This window comes from Antechinus flavipes, chromosome 2 (genome assembly GCF_016432865.1).
Source record: "Antechinus flavipes isolate AdamAnt ecotype Samford, QLD, Australia chromosome 2, AdamAnt_v2, whole genome shotgun sequence".
Taxonomy (NCBI): domain Eukaryota; kingdom Metazoa; phylum Chordata; class Mammalia; order Dasyuromorphia; family Dasyuridae; genus Antechinus; species Antechinus flavipes.
The window spans coordinates 661,165,600-661,187,243 of NC_067399.1; the positions used below are offsets into that span (position 1 = coordinate 661,165,600).

Genomic DNA, 21,644 nt, shown 5'->3' on the forward strand with positions numbered 1-21,644 from the left:
AAATTTTGTAAGATTTGTAAAAGCTCTTTGAAAACCTCAGGGCACCATGTAAAGGTGAGTTATTATTATTAGAAGAAGGACCTGAAGAAAAGAAAATTTAGGAGAAATCTGATAGGTGAGTTCAAATACATGAGAGATTATCATGGATAGGAATTCACCTTTCTGCTTAGCAGCTGAATTAGTAGCAAAATGAAGTTGGAGGAAAGACAAATTCAAGTTTGATGTAAGTATCTGGATGACTCCCTTGACAAGTATGTTACAATGAGGATTTATTTCATGGATGGATGGGACAAGATGACTGTCGGGGTCCCACCTAAATCTTACTTCTATATTCTGTGAAATAACTTTTATTGAAGTTAGAATGTGATGGGGTATGCTCCATTGAAATGGATTGACTCAGGATGTAGCCGATGAATTCTTTGGGCCCATGGCCTTCCCACTCATCTGAGAGTAAGCTCTATGAAGACAAGGCCTATGTTACACCAATTTTTGTAGCTTCCATGAGTAGCCTGAGGTTTTATAAAGAGCGGATGACTGGATTGAGTTTAATTGCACTGTTGTGTTGAGTCCAAATTAAGCCGAGCTGAGTTGAGGCCAGGTCATTGTCCTGATTTATCTGAAGGGCAAAGCCATCATAACCATATGCTAATTTCACAGTAGATCTGATCCTGCAAGTGGAAAAAAAAAAGAATAAAATAAAAGTTTCCATTATGTTAAAAAGAGAAGATATGGAGGCAGCCCACCTGAAATTAATTTCCCCTTAGGTACAAAGTGCCTGGTTTCCCACAGCTGCCAAAAGGTAAATAGTGGTACCTGTGTAGAGAAATACAGCCCCAGGGTAAGGCTGACTTCTGGCACAAATAGCATTAGCTAGTCTATTTGGGGTTATTGTTTTAGTTTTACATCTGGTGCTGTTACTGTGTTTAGAAAGTTTTGCATGAGTGGCCCAGTGCAAACAGCGAGTGTTTTGGCATCAGAGAACCAGGGTTTGAATCTTGACTTTGCCATTTCTTAAACTTGTGAGTTTGGGCAAGTTTATTTATTTCTCCAGATCTCAGTTTTCTCACCTAAAATCCAAGGGTTGGATTGTAAAGATTTCTTCTTTTTTTTTAATTAAAGTTTTTTTTTTCAAAACATGTGCATGGATAATTCTTCAATATTAACCCTTGCAAAACTGGATTGTATAGATTTAAGGGCCTACCTAACTCTAATGCAAAATTAAGCTTCATCTCATGTATAATTCATACGTTGGTACAACTAAGGCAAAAAGCGCCAAATAAATGTTCTTACCACAAACTTAATCAGTAGCTGATAGAATCAAACTTGTCACTGAGTCTCTATAGGCTTATACAGAACCTCAAACTTACTTTTATGTCTCTTGTGATTATTTCATTCACTTTCCCAGAATACTCTGTAAGTCTGTACTTCTCTCAGTCATCACCACCCTAATCCATGACCTACCATGAAGGAGCACCAACTTGGCAAATGTTTATGGGGATGGTTAAATTCACTCACCAAAGAGATACAAGTTTTAAACTTCCCTCATTATTGTGTCATCTAACCTAGCCCTTTAAAACTCTCCTTATCCAAGCTATAATTAAGAATTTTTGCACTTGGGACAAAACAGTTGAGTCAGTCAATAAACATTTGGTTGGTTGGTAAGGAAGGGAGGGTGAGGAAAAGTAGAGAGTGTCCAGAAAATTAAAAAGAAACCCGTCCAACTTTGGGTTCAGCTTTACCTGGAGAAGAGAGAAGCTATAGTTCCCACCACTAAGAGAGGCTAGTATTTCATCTTACAAAGTATTGGAGGTTGAATTTAGAGGTAGGGAAGACTGACCTCAGAGGAAGAACCCTTGGGTTGTTGTCTGCTAGAAGTATAACTGGAAGTAATAAAATGAAGCATTTATTAAGCATATGCTAGGTGCCAAGAACTGTATTAAACCCAGAGGATACAAATACCGTCTCACTTATATTGTATTATAATACATTATCTTATGTCACATTATGTCACATCAAATTACCACAGGAGAGACAATACATATGGGAGAGTAAGGGCCAAAGATGGAATTTGTGGTCACAAACATGGTGGCTGCGCTATTTCAGTAGGGAATGGTAGTCTTGATTTGATTTGATTATGAGAAGGCATAGGGGTGGAGTGGAAAAAGTACCTATGGCTTCAAGGAAAGAAATGGACATGTCCTAGGGCAGAAGTGTCAAAATCATTACTCTCAGTGAACCACAAAATTTCCAGTATGATTTGATCCAGATAAACAAAAATATAATATGTATTTATGTTAATTCATGGTTTTCTAATGAAGTGTGAGCCCACAAGGATTCATTTCCATTTGAGTTCAATACCATGGGTGCAGAGGATATGTGAACCTAGAAAGGGCATGGCTGAATGTCTTCACTCTCTTTAGTCATGATCGGTACAATTTTTCAGCATCTTAGATGACAATACTTTCCAGTAAGGGAACATGTAATTAAGTATAGGGCACTAAAAACAGTCTTAAGAAATGCTTTTTTTTTTGCCTCATAAAGAAGAAGCACAGCCCCCTGTATGTCACTGCCCTGAATCAAAGCTTATCCAAGCCCATGCTAGTAAAATAAATTAATATTAAGTTCATGTTAATGACTGATTATTCATATTTAATCCATCATTTTCCGTTCTGTTAAGGTCCAACTTCTAAAAAAAGATCAGTCAGGTTCAAAAGGGCATGACTGACTGAGGTTGTTATAGCCCTCAAGGCACATGTTTAGTTGGGCAAGACGCCATTCAGCTGGGAGACCTAATTTCTGTCCATCAACAGAATCCAATCTGGGTGAGCCTTTGCCTAGAGGAAGAACCTCCCTATCCTTAATCTCCTCCTCCTTTAGAGTTAGGGGCAACTCGACTCATAAAGGAGGAAACTAGCTAGAAAGGTCCAAATGGAGATGGCCTCCCCTTGTCCAGATACTTTAAGGCTGTTGAATCTCATGATCAAGCTATTTTCTCCATGGGGGGGAACAGAAGACTTTTAGCCTCCCTCTTCATTAAATGTCTGAGTTTCACTTGTCACAGAAGTTCCCTTTCCAAATGGATTTAAGGCATTTCGGGTCTCCCTTGGTGTCTTTGATTACCCAAGAGAAACCACTGACCATCTATTTATTGATAGCCAACAAACCTAATTAATAAATTGATTGTAAGTTACTTGGGAACTTCTCTTGGGGTTTTCATTCATCTCATTAGTTATGACCCTGCTCCTCACAAAGAATATAGTTCCTAAATCATATGATTTGGTCCCTTTCTTTGTTTCTTGAAAGGTCTAGTATCTTTTTTTATTTTTTTAAACAGTTTTAAAAAGTAAAATATTTTTAAAAAACAGATATATGTTAGAAATGTGGATAAGAGTCGGATCGGTTACCCACAATCTTCATTTCCAGAAGTGCATTAACTCCTTTGAGTTACCACAAATCACAAAAACATACTCTTTCAGCGCTGGCAGATCCTTTCCAGGCCATCTTGTCCAACCCATCGATAAGGCTTTTACTGACACTTAGGAAATTAGCTACTCCAGTCCATTAGCTGGCATCATGGCACATCTAAAGCACAAGCTCTAACTCATTCACTTAATCACAGAGGACAATGACATGTTCATTACAATTTCTACATTACTCACCAAAAGTTCAGTAAAGATTATTGGTTTTCTACTAAAATTTTATTTCCTAAAATGCCATCTCCATTCTAAATGCTTCATATGAAGCATATTGCAAGGACTTGCAATTGTCCAAAGTATCATCTATCAACCAAAAAGCATTTATTAAGCACTTATTGGTACCCAAATCATTTCTGAGCAGCACTTTTAAGAAGGACCTTGATAAGTAGAATAGTATAAGATCAGGACAAGTAGGATGTCAAAGGACTTTGAATTCACAATCCTCAATGAGCTGAAGGAATTGAGATATTCATGCTGGAGAAGAGATTCCTTGGGAGAGGAGTGTTTATTGGGTGAGGGGAGAAGTGACCATGAAAGTTGGCAAGTATTTGAAAGGCATCTGTATGGAAAACAATTAGATTTACTTTTTGTTGCTCAAAAATGTGAAACAATGAATGAAAGTAAAAGAAACTTCAGAAGAGGACTGAGCGACTTCACTAGAAGTCCTTGGATAAAGCTGGGATGACCAAGTGTCAGAAAATAGATTCTTTTTTTAGGTGTGGTTTGGGCTAGATGGCCTATGTGGCCACTTCCAACAACAAAACTGTATTATTCTGATTCTGCTGCGACTATTCTTTAATTAGTGATTCCTTTGGCCTTTATCAACTGCCTTGAAAACTAAAAGAACCTACCTGTCCTTCACTAGCTCATTAACTCTTTTTAGGGTGCTAAATCCCTTTTAGGGTTAGATCACCAGTCAATGGCATAATTCCCATCACCCAAAAAGTAGTTAGTCTACTTGCTAAGGGTCACAATAGCTAGTATCTATTAGGACCCTAACTCCTTTTTAGAGTTAGCAGGCCAGTCAATGGCACAATCCCTCACTTGCCACACCTTAATGGCATCTCTCACCCTTTCCCCCTTATTGCTAGGGAACTTGTCTTCCCCTTGATTATTTGCTAATGCCCCTTTCTTTGCTAAAAGATGAAAATTAACATAAAAGGACCTTTGCAATAATTTAGCATAAATGCTTAGTAGGAGTTATTCTTTTGTATGTAAATTTGAGATAATATCTTAATGGGTTTTGAGAAAGTCACTTGTGTAAATAAACAAGTGAATAGATTGTATTAACAATGTCTAAAATAACCTTTCTGGGGTATTTTCTTCAAGAAGGTACTGGCTAATATTATTAGCTAATGATGGTGGCCAATGTGGTGAGCTAAGGATGAGGATTTAGTAAGTAAAGATATTGTTGAAGGACAGGATGTATTTTAGGGGTCTTAGTTCAAAAGAGTATACCAGTGACAAAAGAAACAAAAATTGCTAGGTGATACAATGGAGAGCATATAGGGTCTGGAATCAGGAAGATTGGAGTTTAACTCTAATCTTGGATATTTACTAGCTAGGAAAGTCCTGTGGATTTGTAGATTTAACCTGCTGTTATTGAATTAATAAAATTTTTGCCTCTTGATTTGAGGGGGGAGAAAAAAGATAATGGGCCTTAGTTGTGTGGTCACTGAATCTAATATTAGGGATCATGAGTTCCCATTTTGGCTCTGCCCCTTACTTGAAAATTGGCATTCAGAAAGCTGCTTGGTTTGGAGTAATTTTTTTTTGTCTTTTCTACCCAAAAGAATTGTTGTAAAGAATTAAAAATGTTAAAATATTGTTAGAAATTCAGATTTCAGTATTAGACTATAGTGATACATCATTCAAGTTGATAATGATATTATGTCTCAGTTTCCCTGAATTGTTATACTTCAGTTCTTTGAATTGTTCTGCCTCAGTTTCTTTGAATTGTTATACTTCAGTTCCCCAAATTGTTCCTATGGTTGCAACCCCTCTTCCTGACCATTAGAATTGATATAAATTAGGGCTGAGAGCCCTGACCATTAGCATTCCATAGAGCCATAATTTGTAGATAGTTTATTTAGTGATAGGTAGGCATATTTCAGACATCCTGGCTCCTAGATTCTCCCAATTTATCAGGATTTATGGTCCTTCCTTACCCCCAACCTATCGGAACCGAATTTATGGTCCATTCCTAAAAGTTCCCACTCACAGTGCTCTCTCCTTCTGCCTTTGTTTTCCTTATCACTAAAGTCCTATAAGAATCCCTGGAATCTCACAATCGATGCTGGATACTTTGAGGCATGAGTAAAATCCAGCCAATTAATCCAACCTCTCCAATAAATAAAATATTAAAACTCTTTAATCTCTATCTTGCCTCAGTTTCTTTGACATTACAGTATGACTGCCGATACTATCAATAAAAACAAATTAAGCCTAATAATATTTAGCTAACATTTAAGCTACTATATGCCAAGTATTCTGCTGAGTGCTTTATAATTATTATCTCATTTGATCCTCACAACAAGGGAAGTGCTATTATTTGATCATTTTGCAATTGAAACAGAGCTTAAGGGATTTTCCCAGAATGACACATTAGTAAATATCCAAGGCTGGATTTAAACTCCAATCTTCCTGATACCAGACCCTACATGCTCTCCATTGTATCACCTAGCAACTTGTGTTTCCATTGTTTGGCTACACCCTTCAGAACTAATGATGGCTAAGATACTTCCCATCAGCTTCAACAGTATCCTTACTTAAGCCCCATACTTAGCTCACCACTTTAGCCATCATCCTTAGCTAACAACATTAGTCAGTATCTCCTGGAAGAAAATACAAAAGAAAGGTTACCTTAGACAATGTTAATACAATCTATTCACTTGTTTATTTACACAAGTGACTTCCCCAAAGCCCATTAAGATAATATGTCAAATTTACATACAAAAGAACGTCTCCAACAGAGCACTTATGCTAAGTTAATGCAAAATTCCTTTTATGTTAATTTTCATCAAATAATCTCTTATAAAACACAATCCACCAGGATAGCAGACATTTATTTATATAGTCTCTAAACTTTGCTCAGTATTGCTTTGGGACAGTGGCTGTAAGCAGTGGTATAATTGAAATTCTGGGTTCTGCCTACAAATAACACAGAAGTGTATGGAAAGAAGGTCCAAACAGGAAAAAATAATGAATCATGGAATATGATTTGGAAAGGATCTCAGAGGCCAATTAACCCAATCCATACCTGAAAAGTAATACCCAACACAAGTACTTGTTTTGTCTTCACTTATGGACCTGGAATAATGGAGAACTAGGATCACTCAGAGTAGTTGAATAGAAAAAAGAGCATTTGTAAAGTGATAGTACTAAAAATTATAAATACTGGAAATGGAAGAAAAAGTAAAATGATTTAAATATACGTTATTGAAAAATCATAGCTGCAGATCTCAAAGGGAGGTTTCTTTTGCAGTTATCAAAACCATCATTGCTATTTCTAGATTCTTGGTGTTAATAAAGAGATAAAGCATTTATTAAACACCTATTATGTTTCCTGACACTGGGTATACAAGTATGTAATCCTTATTGCTGTGGAGATGAATGCCATCTTCCCAGTCACCCAGGAGCTGGATGTGGATATGATATGGTCATAGAGGCACACAGAAAGTGATATGAGGCCCTGGTTTGTCAATCAGTACTCACTGAACTAAGATCCAAGTCTAAGATCTGATGGGAAATACATGACAATGATGGCTCAAGTATAAATGGCATGGTATAAGGATGGCTCAGCAGTTAAGTCAACCCACAAACCCTTATTGTGCTAAGCTCTGGGTAGATGATGATAGACAAAAGAGATTAGTCCCTGATCTTAAGGAACTCATATGCTAACTGGGGAGATTCCATGTAAATAATTAGATAGATATAAAGATATATAGAGGGAGTAGATGGAAGGTGTTCCAAGAAGAAAATGCATTAGCAGCAGAGGATTCCAGGAAAGGCCTCCTATAGCAAGAAGGCAGGATCTGAGTCAGCTACTAAGACATCAAGGTGAGGGAGCAAAATATACCAAACATGGAAGACTGTTAATATCAAGAAGAGTAGCCCTAATTAAAAAAAAAAAAAACTGACAATAGGTTAATATAGTCAGATCATGGAAAGGTGAGGGAAAGGAAAGAAGGCAGACTGGACAGGTTGAAAAGGACCGCTTACAAAGAGCTTTGAATGCTAGGGTATTTATATATGATCCTGGTGGTATTAGGGAGCCAGTGTAGCTCATTGAGAATGTGTCTGACATGGTTAGACCTCCCATTTAGAAAAATCACTTTGTTAGCTGAGTGGAAAATGGATTGAAGAGAGGAGGGACTTTACATAAAGAGGCCAGCAAGAAGGCCATTACACTAGTTCATGGGAAAATATATAAGGTCCTGAACTAGGTTGGTGCTGTGAAGGTAGAAATGACAGGATTTACCAGCTTGGTAAGTAAGAGTGAGAAATTGGGGATGACACTAAGGTTGTAACTCTGGATGACTAGAAAGATTGGGGTAAAGATAGATCAGACTACAGTGAAACTATTGATGAGTCATTTCAAATGCTTTGTGACAGTTTTTCAGGAGTTTTCTGGGCAAAGATACTGGAATGAACTGCCATTTCCTCTCCAGCTTATTTTACAGATGAAGAACTGAGCCTCACAGGCTAAAGTGATTTGCCTTAATAGGTAGTGAAGTCAGGTTTGAACTCAAGAAGAGGAGTCTTCCTGATTCCAAGTCAGTAGTCTATCCACTGTACCACCTAACTGCCCATGAAACTAGCAACTTTTTTATGTTTTGGAACCATACCCTTCAAAGCATTCCATCTCCGTATCATCCTACTGACTCGTATTAAGCTTGTAGTTCATTAAATCTCATCCTATCTTTTGGAAAACAGCTGTCACTAATCATGTCTCCCTCATCTTACGCTTTTGAAGCTGAATATTTTTGTAACTAAGTATATGATCTATATTTATTTATATTAGATTTCATTTTATTTGGTTCAGTCCAACTCCCTAGTTTGTCAATCACTTTTTGGAACCTGACCCTATCATCAACCAGCTTTTTGTGATTAACAACTTTGATAAGCATGTTACCAATGTCATTATCCAGTTCATTTATTTTTAAAATTCTATCACAATGCTAAAAACAGATTCTTAGGAGATGTACCTTCTACCACACTGACATTGCCACAGAGATGGAATGACCATTGACTCTATTCAGAGATTCTTGACTAAACTCTCACTACTTAACACTACTTAATGTGACCTTAAGAAAGTCACTGAGCAAGTCTCAGCCTCAGTTTCCTTCTCTGTATCATGAAAAAGATAGCTTCAGTTCCCTTATAGTTCTACAACTAAATATTAGGATCTTAGGACACTGAGTCATAGTCATTTAACTAGCTCTGACCCTAACTAATTGTATTTTCAGCCAGTCCACATCTCTCCCAATTCTCCACACAAATCATGAGTTATTTTATCAAATATATTGCTAAAATCTAAATAAATAAGATCTATGGCATTCTTCTTGACCAGCTGAGTAGCCCTATTGTGAAAGAAAATGAAGTTAATCTAGCACTACCTTTTTTTCTTGATAAAACTATGCTGGAACCTACAAATGTTTAGCAAGCATCCATTCCAGAATTACCAAAGAGATGAAAAAAGAGAAAAGGACCTAATTATACAAAATATTTATATCTTTTGTGATAGAATACCCATCACTTTGACAATGACTAAACAAGTCATGGCATGTGATTGTGATGGACAATTACCATGTTCTAAGAAATGAAGAGCAGGATGCTTTCAGAAAAAAACCTGGAAAGACTTACATGAACTGAGGCAAAGTGAAAACAACAGAATCAGGAAAACAGTACACAGAATAACAGCAATATTTTACAATGATCAGTTGTGAATGACAGCTACTCTGTTCAAGACAGTTCTAAAGGATACATCAGCGAAAATACTATCCTTCTCCAGAGAAAGAACTGATAAAGTGTGAATAATTATTGAAGCATAATATTTTTCTCTATTTTTTTCACGGATTTTTTTTTTTTGGCGGAGGAGAGGGGAGGAAACTCTTTTCCTTCACAACATCACTAACATGGAAATATATTTTACATGATTGTACATGTATAGCCTATGTGAGATCACTTGTTATCTTAGGGAAAGGGGGAGAAGAAAGACGGAAGGAGAGAATCTGGAATTCAAATTGTTAATATATATGTGTGTGTGTGTGTGTAATTAGAAAAAAATTATTATTTCAAATTATTATTTCAAAAGAAAGTTTTCCAGAATTTAATTTTTTCCTATGGAAATCAACAGGAGCAGCAGGCATTTATTTGCATTTATTAGGTGTCATACAGAGGCAGTTAAATTGCTGAGTCTAGAATTAGGAAGATCTGAGTTCAAATCCAATCTGTAACAGACAAGGTGAAACCATGCGTAAGATATTTAACTTCTGTTTTCCTTAATCCAACAAAGAAGAAAATGGCAAACCACTCAAGTATCTTTTCCAAGAACACACCATGTGGGATCATGAAGAATAATCTGGCACAACTGAACAATGAATGTGTCAGGCCTTATACTAGAGTCTAGGAATACAAAGCCAGAAGTAGAAACCTTAGCTACTCTCAGAGAGCTTATATTATATTAGAATGAAAATCTTATATTGCTCATTTAACTCAGATGATGTCAATCAATCCATAAATATCTGTTTAGAATTTACTGTGTTCTAGGCACAGTGCGAAGTATTGGGAATACAGAGAAAAAGAAAAAGCAGTCCTTGCCCTCAAGAAATTTATATTCTAATGAAGGAGACAACATCTATGTAAATAGATATAAATAATGTACACCATAGAAAAGATGTAAGGTAACCTTAAATGGGAACCACTAACAGCTAAGAGGGCCAACAAAGGATTCCTACAGGAGGAGATATCTGCTCTGAGACATAAAGGAAGACAGGGTTTCTAGGAGGCAAAGATAAAAAAGATAAAACATTCTAGACATGGTCTACAGCGAGCTAGTGGTCCATCAGAACATCACATCAGCACTTCAAAGTCCAAATATATGAAAGGGAGAGTCATGGATGAGAAACAGTGGCAGACCAGTAGGGCTAGATGACCATATATAGAATTTGCAGGGGATAATAATATGTAAGAAAACTAGAAAAATAGATGAGTCCAGATGGCAAGAATTATTAAATACCCAAAGTATATGTATATATGTGTATATGCATAGATACACATATATGTGTGTATGTAGCTACATACATAATCAGATTTGTCCTTTTAAGAAAATAACTTGTTTGCAGTGAAGGATGGAAAGGGGAAAATTTTGAGAAACGAAGAAAAATTAGAAGGGAACAGTCCCAGAAAGAGGTCATGACAGAATCACAGTAGCAACTGTGTGAGTGGAGAGAAGGGTAGTAATGGGAGAGATGTTGCAGAAACAGGAATAATAAAATGACAACTTCCCTTTCTTGCCTAATCTCACACACCCACGTGAATATTCAGTATGTCCCAAAGTACTGTTCACTTGTCATCAGTAGCATCCCCCTGTCACTAACCTGAACTTACATAACTAAAATCCCCTTTTACTGTTGGCTCTCTGCCAGAGTCTTGATTCTAAGGCAGAATTTTTGTGAAGAAACTCACATCTAATGGAAATGCTATACTTAAACTAAGTACTTTTAAGTAACCTTAAGTATTGCACTTACTATAGTACTTTAAAATAAGTATCCCCAATCTGTTTCACAATCTATTCAGAGACTCAGCCCATCAAAGTCTTATTCCCACTTCATTCTCCCTCACACCCCATTCCCTATCCAATCAGTTATCAAGTCTTGTCAATACCATTTCCAAACATCTCCTTTATTGCCTCTCCTGCCACCACCCTAGTTCAGGCTCTCATCACTTCTCCCTAAGAAGACTAAGAGTATGTGTTTGTGTGCCTGTCTGTCTATTTACCTCTCTTCATTTTTCACCTGTTTGCGCATCTTGAACCGGGCTCTCCCATGACCCCTGAAAATCTCCAGAATTTTATGAGATTGTGGTAGCTTTGGAATCACTCCTCGGGATGCAACGCAACTCTGATTGGAGGACGGGACAAAGAACTCTTCCCAAAACTGTAAAAAAGGTCAGGCTGCTCATCCACTTTTGGGATCCAGCTGGGACTCAGCTCTCACCAATGACTCCAAGAAGCTTAACATTAGCAGCAGCCATACCCTGGTAAAATATACCCATCTGGGCAGACAGTGAAAACCAAGCTAAGAGTAACTGACAGTCCTCAAATCTACTGGTGAGTTAGGGAGATGTCTATCCCTATGCTTGTGAAGACTTATCTGTGGGATGGGTATAAGAGAACAAATTTGATCCAATGGCCATGAAGATGGCTGAAGATGCCAAGGTCACCCACTGCTATCACAAATTGTCTGAACTTTTGTCTTGCCATTGAACTATGACTCAGGAAGAGAGAGTGAAGTAGATAACTTTGCACAATCTTGTCTGATAAATTCAATTCACTCTGGAATCAGGATATCACCCAAAATGCCATTGGTCCTGTTCAAAACTAAAGGATGAACAATAATTTAAAGAGGGCTCCCAAGTCAGCCATTTTTTCAGTTCTTAAAAACTTGTGTCTTCCATGTGTCCATACTGGGTGCCTTCTTCCTAATCCCAACCTTCACTTTTCAGCTTTTTTTTTCTTTTTTTTTTCTGAGGCAATTGGGGTTCGTGACTTGTCTAGAGTCACACAGATAGGAAATGTTGTGTCTGAGATCAAATTTGAACTCAGGTGCTCTAACCATCCAGCTTTATTTTCTATCTCATTATATGCCACTTAAAATCAACAACTATCTTTTTATATTGCATTGTTTCTTTTAGTTGGATTCCCAGCTTTCTGGATCTCCCACCTCTAAATCACCTTCTTGATATTGTCTGTGTGTGTGCACTTCCCTATATGCCCATCTATAAATATTTAACTCTAGAAATTATTTGTGTTTGTGTTTCCTTTGAAGGCAAACACACAGAAATGGGCACATGCACACACTGTCTTGGGACAAAATGCTGGATTTCTTTGTTCTTTTCTAGATTCAGTCAAGTAGAATTTATTAAGTGCCCATTATTTTTCAGCTACTGTACTAAAATATACTCATAAAATCCAGCACACCCAATGGTCTAGGGTCATGAATAATTTCTATTTTTTTTCAGTACATTTCCTCATTCTTCTATGAGTTGATCACATTTCTCCTCTTGGAACTTAACTCTCCTCTACATCATAATATCCTCTGCCCCTTGACCAGTGTTGAACTCCCCTGAAACAATTCATTTTTAAAAAATAATAAAAATTAAAAAGTAGGAGGCCTTCAGGGGGTTTCCTTTAGATTTACAGCAGCAGCATAGATTTAAGGACAGAATAATTGCCATATGAAATCCCCAAATAGAACAGAATTGCTTCCCAAGCACCAGGTTATTAGAAAGTGACCTTCAGAGGATGAAGCAACCACCTTAGCTCTAAGCCCTCTCTGTGTGAGCAGCATCAAAAATAGTTTGTTTCTTCCAGGCATCTATGGCGGAAGGAAAAAAAAAAGCCCTCCTCTCCCTTTCATAACTTTAATCCAACTGCCTGGTAACTAAAATCCCAACTTCCTATTGGTTCTCTTTAAAAGGTCTCATTCAATGATCAGCTCTGAAAGATTAAAGATATTTCTAATTCTGAAAATTAGGACAAGTAGCCCTTTCAAAATCATGGAGTGCTTATTCTTTAGTTCTGAGGTTCCCAACCTACTTACATCAAACCCTTGGTGGCAAAGGAAGCAGGGAAGAAGGGTAAGGCTATTGCAAGAGACCACTGAATCCATAAATAAACAAGCATAACTGCATACATGTAGTGTTATTTTTTTTACTTATATGCATTATGTTTGACTGATAATAAAGAAAATCATTTAAAAACATTATTGAATTGTTTAAAAAATCATAATTGTGGTTTTGTTGGTATTGAAAATGTCCTATACAAAGGGTGGTACCTTCTCAGAAATTTATTGTCATAGAAAATCTGAGTGGCTGTTGTCCTTCATTCTCAAAGAGGATCAAAATTATATCATTACGTTAGAGTCAAGGTATAGTGTGTCAACTGTGATTGTCCAAAACAAAATAAACTCAAAATGCTCTATCTAAGGTCAGTCACAAATAGTCCTTTTGAACATTTGGGGTAGATTCTCTAAATGTGCTCCTCTTTGTTTCTTTTGAGCTACTGCAATTCTGCTTTGTTCATATAGAATCACACCTTGTTTGATGTGGGTATACCATGCTAGGTGGTCTTTTGCTAAGGTCTCCCATGTCATGAAATCAATTCCTAAGTTCTTAAGAGAAACCTTGAGAATGACCATGTATGACTTCTTCTAAATACCATGTGAATGCTTGTCTTGTGGCATTTAGACGGTGCCATAGTTTAGGGTCAACAAGACATCTCCATGAATTCAATACAGCCTCCAACACTCACCAGCTGTATTAGCTTGGATGATGCATTTAATCCTGTTTGCCTCAGTTTCCATAGACAACTGCTTGGAGCATTGAGCGGTCAGGTGATCTGACCAGGATTATAGAGCTAGCATGTGTCAAAGGCAGAATCTTAACCCATCTTCCCAACTCAGATAACAATGCTACCTGAAATGATCATTCAATTACAGGAAGTTTTTAATGGAGTGGCTTCTCTGGACCTGGTACCAAATTAAATACCAGAATACAAGAAAAAAAAGTACTAAAAGTGCAAAAGCTGTCTTCAAGAAGCTTCCACTTTTCTCACAGCTTAATAACAGTACAATTACTGTTATGTAGATGTAGGTCCTTGAAGTTTTTGACATTGTGTTGAACCTAAAAAGACTCCTCTTGGTTTCTCATGAGCACCCAAACTTGACTTCCTCATGCTATAGATCAAAATGACAAGTATATGAAGGCCTCCTCCCATCCTTGTTTTCTGCTGGTTGGTTCATCACATCTGCAAGGTGTTTTCTAAAATAAGATCAGTCATTGTTCTCTGTAATTATTGACCCTAGAAAGTCCCCTTAGGTCCATTCCCATCATTGTATGCTTTCTGGTATTGCTTTCATTCCCACCATTGTATACATCCTGAGCCCATTCCCATCACTGTATACATCCTAAACCCATTCCCACCATTATATACCTCCCAAGCCCATTCCCATCATTGTTTGTGAAAAACATATTTTTTCTTGTATAACAGCTGCCTGATGATAAGGAAATTGCCTGCTTTCTTTTTGCTTCTATTATCACCTGTTTGCTTTGCTAGTTACAATCCTATATAAACCCTGTGCCCCAATTACTCTGAACCAAATGCTTTGGACCATAATCCCATCAGTCAGCTAGTTTATTAAACTCTCCACTTTAAAAATTAAAACAGTCTCTACTCACCTCAGTTTCCCTGGCATTACAATTACAAAGGAATGATCCAAATACTACAGTTATCCCTTCCACATCAGGACTTTCACCATTGAAATTTTGATATATTACAGATAGGCATAAGAAATTAAACAGGAATTTTTTTTTTGGGGGGGAAGGAGGGATTTTGATGAAGCCACAAATCACACATAAAGGCCAGAAGATGACACAAGTTTAGAAACTCAGAAATGCATAAAATATCTGTATAGATTGTATAATAACAATTTTGTCTTTTAATAACATAATAATTCAAACCTTCTCTGGTACAAACAAAAAAAAATTATGTAGATTTTCCAGATCTTCAGAGTTCTATACTTCCAACCTCCATAATGTAAAAAGGACAACTGTATACCACTGACCTACTGAATAAAAGAGGATATTACTGGTCATGAGGCACCACCTCAAGCTTTTACCATAGAGAATCCTAAAATATGAAATTAATCTCAATTGGCATTTTATGTACATGAAAAGGCTCCTTCTTCCCTACTGAACTTTTTTCCTTTTACTATACCTATTATGGAAATATCAAATCCTTTCAGTAGCCTTCAAGCTCCTGAAGGATGGCAATATTTCATTGTTGTCTTTGTAGCTTCACAGCCTGAGTGACAAATGCATAGGATTTATAAGACACAGTAAGACAACCGAGTAGTATAGTGGATATATCTGCTGGCCTTGGGAGTCCAGAATACTTGAATTCAAATCCTGTCTCAGATATTCAAGTAATTCACCCTCTCTCTGTCTCAGTACTGTCATCTATAAAATAAGGATAATTACAGTGCCGACCTCACAGGGGCGTACAAGGATCAAATGAAATCAAGAGCTGTGTAAATCTCAAAAGGCTATATGCAAGTCTGCTTGGTTTTGGATGCTTAATAAAGACTTGTTGAATTTAATTTGTAATTCTGCTGTACCAACACTCCACCCTAGAAGAATATACAGTGGGGATTCTTAACCTTAATTTGTATCATGTTCCCTTCAGCAGTTTGTTAAAGCCTATAGATCCTTTCTCAGATCATGTTTTTAAAATCATTAAAATACTAAAATTCAGTTAGAATTTACTGAAAATAAAGATGTATTTTTCCCATCCAAGTTCATGAACCTTCTGAAATCTAGATGAATGCTTGGGTGTTTTTGGACCCCAAGTTAAAACCCCTTGTTAATAAATCCCCTTTGTCCAACAATTCACAACCTTGTTTCCAGCATGCCCCTTCTACAGAATTATGGTTTTCTCAATATATGAAACAAAGCAGCTGAATAAGACATGAGATCTGTTAATATTCAGATTTCTAATACATTTTCTAAGGTACAATTGAAGGCTTGCAGAATAAACACACTTAGAGGTGGCAATTAGAGCAGAGCCTGCCAATTACATTTGCTCTCAATCCTTGCCTTCCTTCCCCACCTTCTGCCCATCCCACCTTTGTGACAGGCTCCACATGAGCTTAATGAAAATTATGAGCCTTGTTTTTTTATGAACAATCACAGTTCTTTCTTTAAATAACTCACACACACACACATACAAACACACATACACACATACAAACACACACACACACACGCACACACACACACACACATACATACACTCTTGACTTTTTAAAAAATAGTGCCAATACTCAGGTTTGACAAAAGGGAAGGCGGGCCTGCTGAGAAGGCAGCCACCTGGAATGATAGTTCTTAAGCAGATGGTATAGCAACAAATTAGCCCAAATGTAAGACTCACAGCTTAGTCCTGGAAAAACGTGCACAGATGTTTCCTGGGATAATCCAAATGACCCCAACTACTCGTGCTGTTCACAGTTGGCTTCAGTTATAAATGAAAGAGGCATTTTTTGAAGGTGCCTTTTTGCCTATTATGAACCAAATTGAGAGAATGAAAGACAGATCAAATTGGAATGACCATATTGTCGTTGCTCTTCCTTCCTTAAAAACAGGATGCTTGCTCTCCTTTGGGAAATGGATTTGTCATGACACAAGCGATGGGGTGGGTGTTGCCTGACATGTTGTGGCCCATTGTGACATGACATGTTGGGGAAAGGAATGTCAACACTTGTATGGAACCTAGATTTTTATGACTACTCTCAAGGAGATTCTAATGAATTGGGCTTCTTCATAAGTTCTGTGACACAAATTTCATGATTCTCCTTCTACCTTTCTGACCATTCCTCTTTTTTGTTGACTCCTAATCCTTTGTAAAGTGTTTAGGATCAAGCCTTGTAAAGGGTAGGTTACTTAATGAATGTTTGTTTTCTCCTCCTCCTCCTCCTTCTCCTTCTTTCTTCTTCTTCTTTTTTCTTCTTCTTCCTTCTTATTCTTCTTCTCTTTATATATAATATACTATCTACCTTGGAAGTAACTTCCATTCCCTCAGTTTCAGTCATCATCTCTATGCCAAAGACTCTCAAATGTAAATTTAGTCCCCAATCTCTCCCTACATTTTCAGTTCTGTTTTCAGCTTTCTGTTTAACACTCCCACTGATTTTTCCCACATAGCAAAGTTTCCCTTATCCAAAAACATGGCCCTTCTCCTTTTTGTTCCTGCACTTCTAGGAATACTTCTCCTTAGGCTCATCTTTTGTAACTTCCTTGTCCCTCACTTTCAATCTACTCCACCTCTTTTCCTTACCAAGATTATATCCTTCACTTTAGGCCCCTCCATTTTAACCATTTTTCACCTTCCAACATTGCAACACCTTCCACCTTGGAACAACCCCTTCACTGATTCTTTTGCCTCCAATTTTGCTGTTTCTTCTTTTCCAGTTGTAAATATACTCTGCCCTCCAGCTCATCCTTCACATAATCTTCCTGCATTGCTCTTCTTACATCAATCACTCAATCATCCATCTACTCAAAGTCTTCTCTAGCTCCGTAGTATCTATTAAATAAGGTATAAAGTATCAATAAATTATTGATGGTCCTGAATATTTCAACCCTAATCTACCTTCCCAGCATTACTCTATTCTTCTTCTCATTATTCATCCAATAGAAACTCAGCCACTTTACATCCCCCTTTCCATTACTGCTTTCTTAGTCTCCATTCCTTTCCATGATGGAGTTACATGGCACAATGGACTCAAAAGAATTGAGCTCAAATCCTGCCTGAGATGCTTCCTCCCTGTGTGACTTTAGTTAAGCAAGTCACTTAACCTCTTTGTTGCTCAGTTTCACTATAAATAAAATTGAGACATTAAGAGCTCCTGTCTCCCAGGATTATTGTAGAGATAAAATGAGATGATATTAATAAAATACTTTGCAAATCTTAAGTCCCTATGTTAATGCTAATTGTTATCCTGCCATAGGTTCAAAATAGACTCCTTCCCATTCCATCTTCAATTCTCTGATAAAATCATTCAAAGCCAAAGAGTGACACTTTCTCCTAGAAGCCTTCATTTATTTCTCCTAAATCACTGCAGTGGGGAAAGGGATCTCTCCTTCCCATTTCTCAGGTTTTTCCCTAGATCTCCTTTTTGTCTACATTATTTAATCACTAATGTCATAGTTATTTGTACAAATGGAGTACAAATTTGTACAAATTTGTACAAACTTCTCTTTCTTTAGAATATAAACTCAATTAGAAAAGGTTCTGTGACCTCTTTCCTTCTATATTCTTACTACTATGCTCTTCATATTGTAGATACTTAATAAATGAAAAGGAAAGGCTGGCAACTCTACTCTCCTCAGAAAGAGGATGTACTGGGTTAGAATTTATATCTTCTCCGATAAATCTTATAAATCTCAGAGAAATAATTTTTAGGCTCAAGCTGCATTCCTGACTGCTATCTTCTAATGGAGAAAAAGTGCCTTCAGCTACATACCCAAGACTTGACTCTTTCCACCAGATGTCTTTTCCACAAAAGTACACATAGCAAACAGCAAATAAACTCATTTATCCAAGGTGGTAGCAAAACAGAAATCAGAGAAAATATACATGGCAGAATATATACCAGAAAATACCGAATACATATGCTCTCCCATTGGGAGTTTGAACAAGAGAGTTTCAGATTTCACCCAAGGGGAAATTCCCTCGGAATAGGGATGATGAAAGAGTAGGCTCTTCTACACACTGGCTTCTTCCCAATCTTTCTCCCTCTAAGAGAAAGTCTGAAAAGACATGACTTTTCTAACAAAAAAATCCAAAGATCAGAATCTCTTTAGGTCTCACCAACATGACCTAGAATGCTAGTATGGACCTTGAATAATCAGTCTTCACCAATGAGAAGAGTGTTATGCAAAAAGTCTTTGAGGTAAGGCTTTAAGGTATGGTAAGATACATTCATATCTCATACCTTGGGGAAGGTTGAAAGGGAAGAATAGTACTTCTTATGTGCCAGGCCCTGTGCTAAACACTTTACAAATTTTATCTCATTTTATCCTAAGAACAACCCTGGGTTATAGATGCTGTTCCCTCTATTTTGCAGTTGAGATAGCTAAGGTAAACAAATTAAATGATTTGAGCAGGGTTACATAGATAATATCTGAAGATGCATTTGAACTCAGATCTTCCCAACTCAAGGCCCAGCATTCTATTCACAGCTACCAAGCTGCCATTGTCTGGTGATCCTTGCCTAAGCCACTATGATTTAAAGCAACCTGGCCATAGCCAACAGTGAGCTCATCATTGTTTTAGCCTAGGGGCTGTAGCCTGGATCCACATGGATTCTTTCTCTCAAATTTTAAAACTTTTTAAAACTGTATTTTAGTAATAAAACCATCATAGCTTAGAGCATTAGATCAGAATTCAGGTCAGATCACTAAGAGCTGATCAGTCTATTTTTTGCCTTTCTTTGAATCCCAACACTTCCCCTGGCACATAGTAGGCCCTTAATAAATGCTAATTGTCCATCAATTTAAACTCTATATTCAAACACGCTCAAATTTTCACTCTGTATTCAATTAAAGGTACCTTTATAATCAAGACATCTGGTGGGAAGGAAGTAAAGCCTTGAATATATAGCAATTATTTTTAAAGAAAGCTGACTTTAAAGTACTATGAAATAAGCAAATATACAACTTCAGAGAAACAGAGAAATTTGGGTTTGAACATCTGTCCACTCCATCACACTTGAACTCATTCTCCTTCTCCTCATTTAAATATTGCCACATTGCCCTGAAGCCTTCCTCTTCTGATTACTACTCCACCTTCTACCTAGAACTGCCATTTTAGGAAGGGCCCAAAAGTGCTTCATTTCACCCATATCTTAATTGTTTCCTGATTCCTTATCCTTCTCTTTGCTATATCACCTGCTTTTCTCTCTCTCCCCTTCCTCTATCCAGTTTCTTTTTAATTGCTGTCTTCCTCTTTTTAAAATATATGCTTCTTAAGGATAAAGATTGTCTTCTTTGCTTTATAAGTTCCCTAGAACTTAGCACAGTACCTGGTACATATTAAGTACTTAATATATGCTCACTCTATCTATCTATTTATCTATCTATCTATCTATCTATTCACTATCTGGAAAGAGAGGGAAGAAATATTGTGCAAAACCCTTAACTTCTCAGGGAATTTTATCACCTCTCAAAAAGAGAGTTTCAATAAACAGGGTGGTTCTAGCCATTCAACACTCACCCAATTCAAGACTTTCTCCAATCATTTCTGTTTCGGGATGCAGGTCTCTCAGGATTTTGTCTGATTCCTCTTTGCCTATCACAGTGACTTAAAATGTCCCTGCTGAGATGGTAAACCCATCTGCCTTCCTAGTGTCTATAATGACTCAACCTTTTTCCGGGCTCTGAAGACTAAAAACCACAGGATTCCTCAATGATTTGAGCCCTTCTTGTAAGGCAGCTAGTTCAAGCTCTTGTTCTAATAGGATAGGAAATAAGAAAATTAGCTCTTAATTAGTATCTTGTGGCAGGTACTGTGCTAAGTGATTTACAGTTATATCATGAAATTCTCACAATAAGCTTAGGAGATGAGTTCTATCACCACCCCCATTTTACAATTGAGGAAGTTGAGGCAGACAAAAAAGATAATTGATTTGTCCAGGGTCACATAACTAATAAATATCTGAAATGGATTTCAATTCAGATCTTTCTGACTCTACATGGGTGGGTAATGCAATGGTTAGCATGCTGAGCCTGGAGTCAGGAAAATTCATTTTTCAGAGTTCAAATCCAACCTCAGACATCTTTAAATATGTCACTTAACTTTGTTTGCCTCAGTTTCCTTATCTATAAAATGAATTGAAGAAGGAAATGGTAAGTCACTCCAATATTTTTTTTTTTAATTTGCGAAGAGCCCAATATAACTGAAAAAATGATTGAACAATGATTTCCTGATTCTTTTCACTGCCACCTAGCTGCCTATAGCTGGAAGACACTTCTAAATTCTAGTATCAGCTCTGTATTTAGAAATGAAAGGTACAGGCCAGAAAAGTCAACGAGCTTACCTAAATAGCCACTTAAAACTATTAAGTAGCAAAGCCATAATTTGAACCTTTCTGGTTCTGAAGGGCATGTGTTCAAATCCAAAACTTTGGCTGACTTAATTATTCTAAACCTCAATTCCCTCATCCATAAATTCAGAGGATTGCTCTAGCTGGATTCTTCAGACACTACCATCTAGGATTCATTGAATCGAACTCCATCATGCTCTCTCTCTTCTCTCACCATACTGCCTCTCTTATTGGAACACTAATTTCACTAATTCCTGCCCTACTTGAGGTTACTGACTGAACAATT

The 21,644-nt window shown here is 37.1% G+C and overlaps 1 long non-coding RNA gene across 1 annotated transcript; it reads right to left on the minus strand.

Annotated features, from left to right (window-relative positions):
• Window positions 1-252: 252 nt before the first annotated feature.
• Window positions 253-18,148, minus strand: LOC127552118 (uncharacterized). Its single transcript, XR_007951265.1, has 2 exons — window positions 16,687-18,148; window positions 253-668 (listed from the first exon to the last, which is right to left on the minus strand). It is a non-coding gene; the product is annotated as an uncharacterized LOC127552118 (long non-coding RNA).
• Between the last annotated feature and the right edge of the window lie 3,496 nt (window positions 18,149-21,644).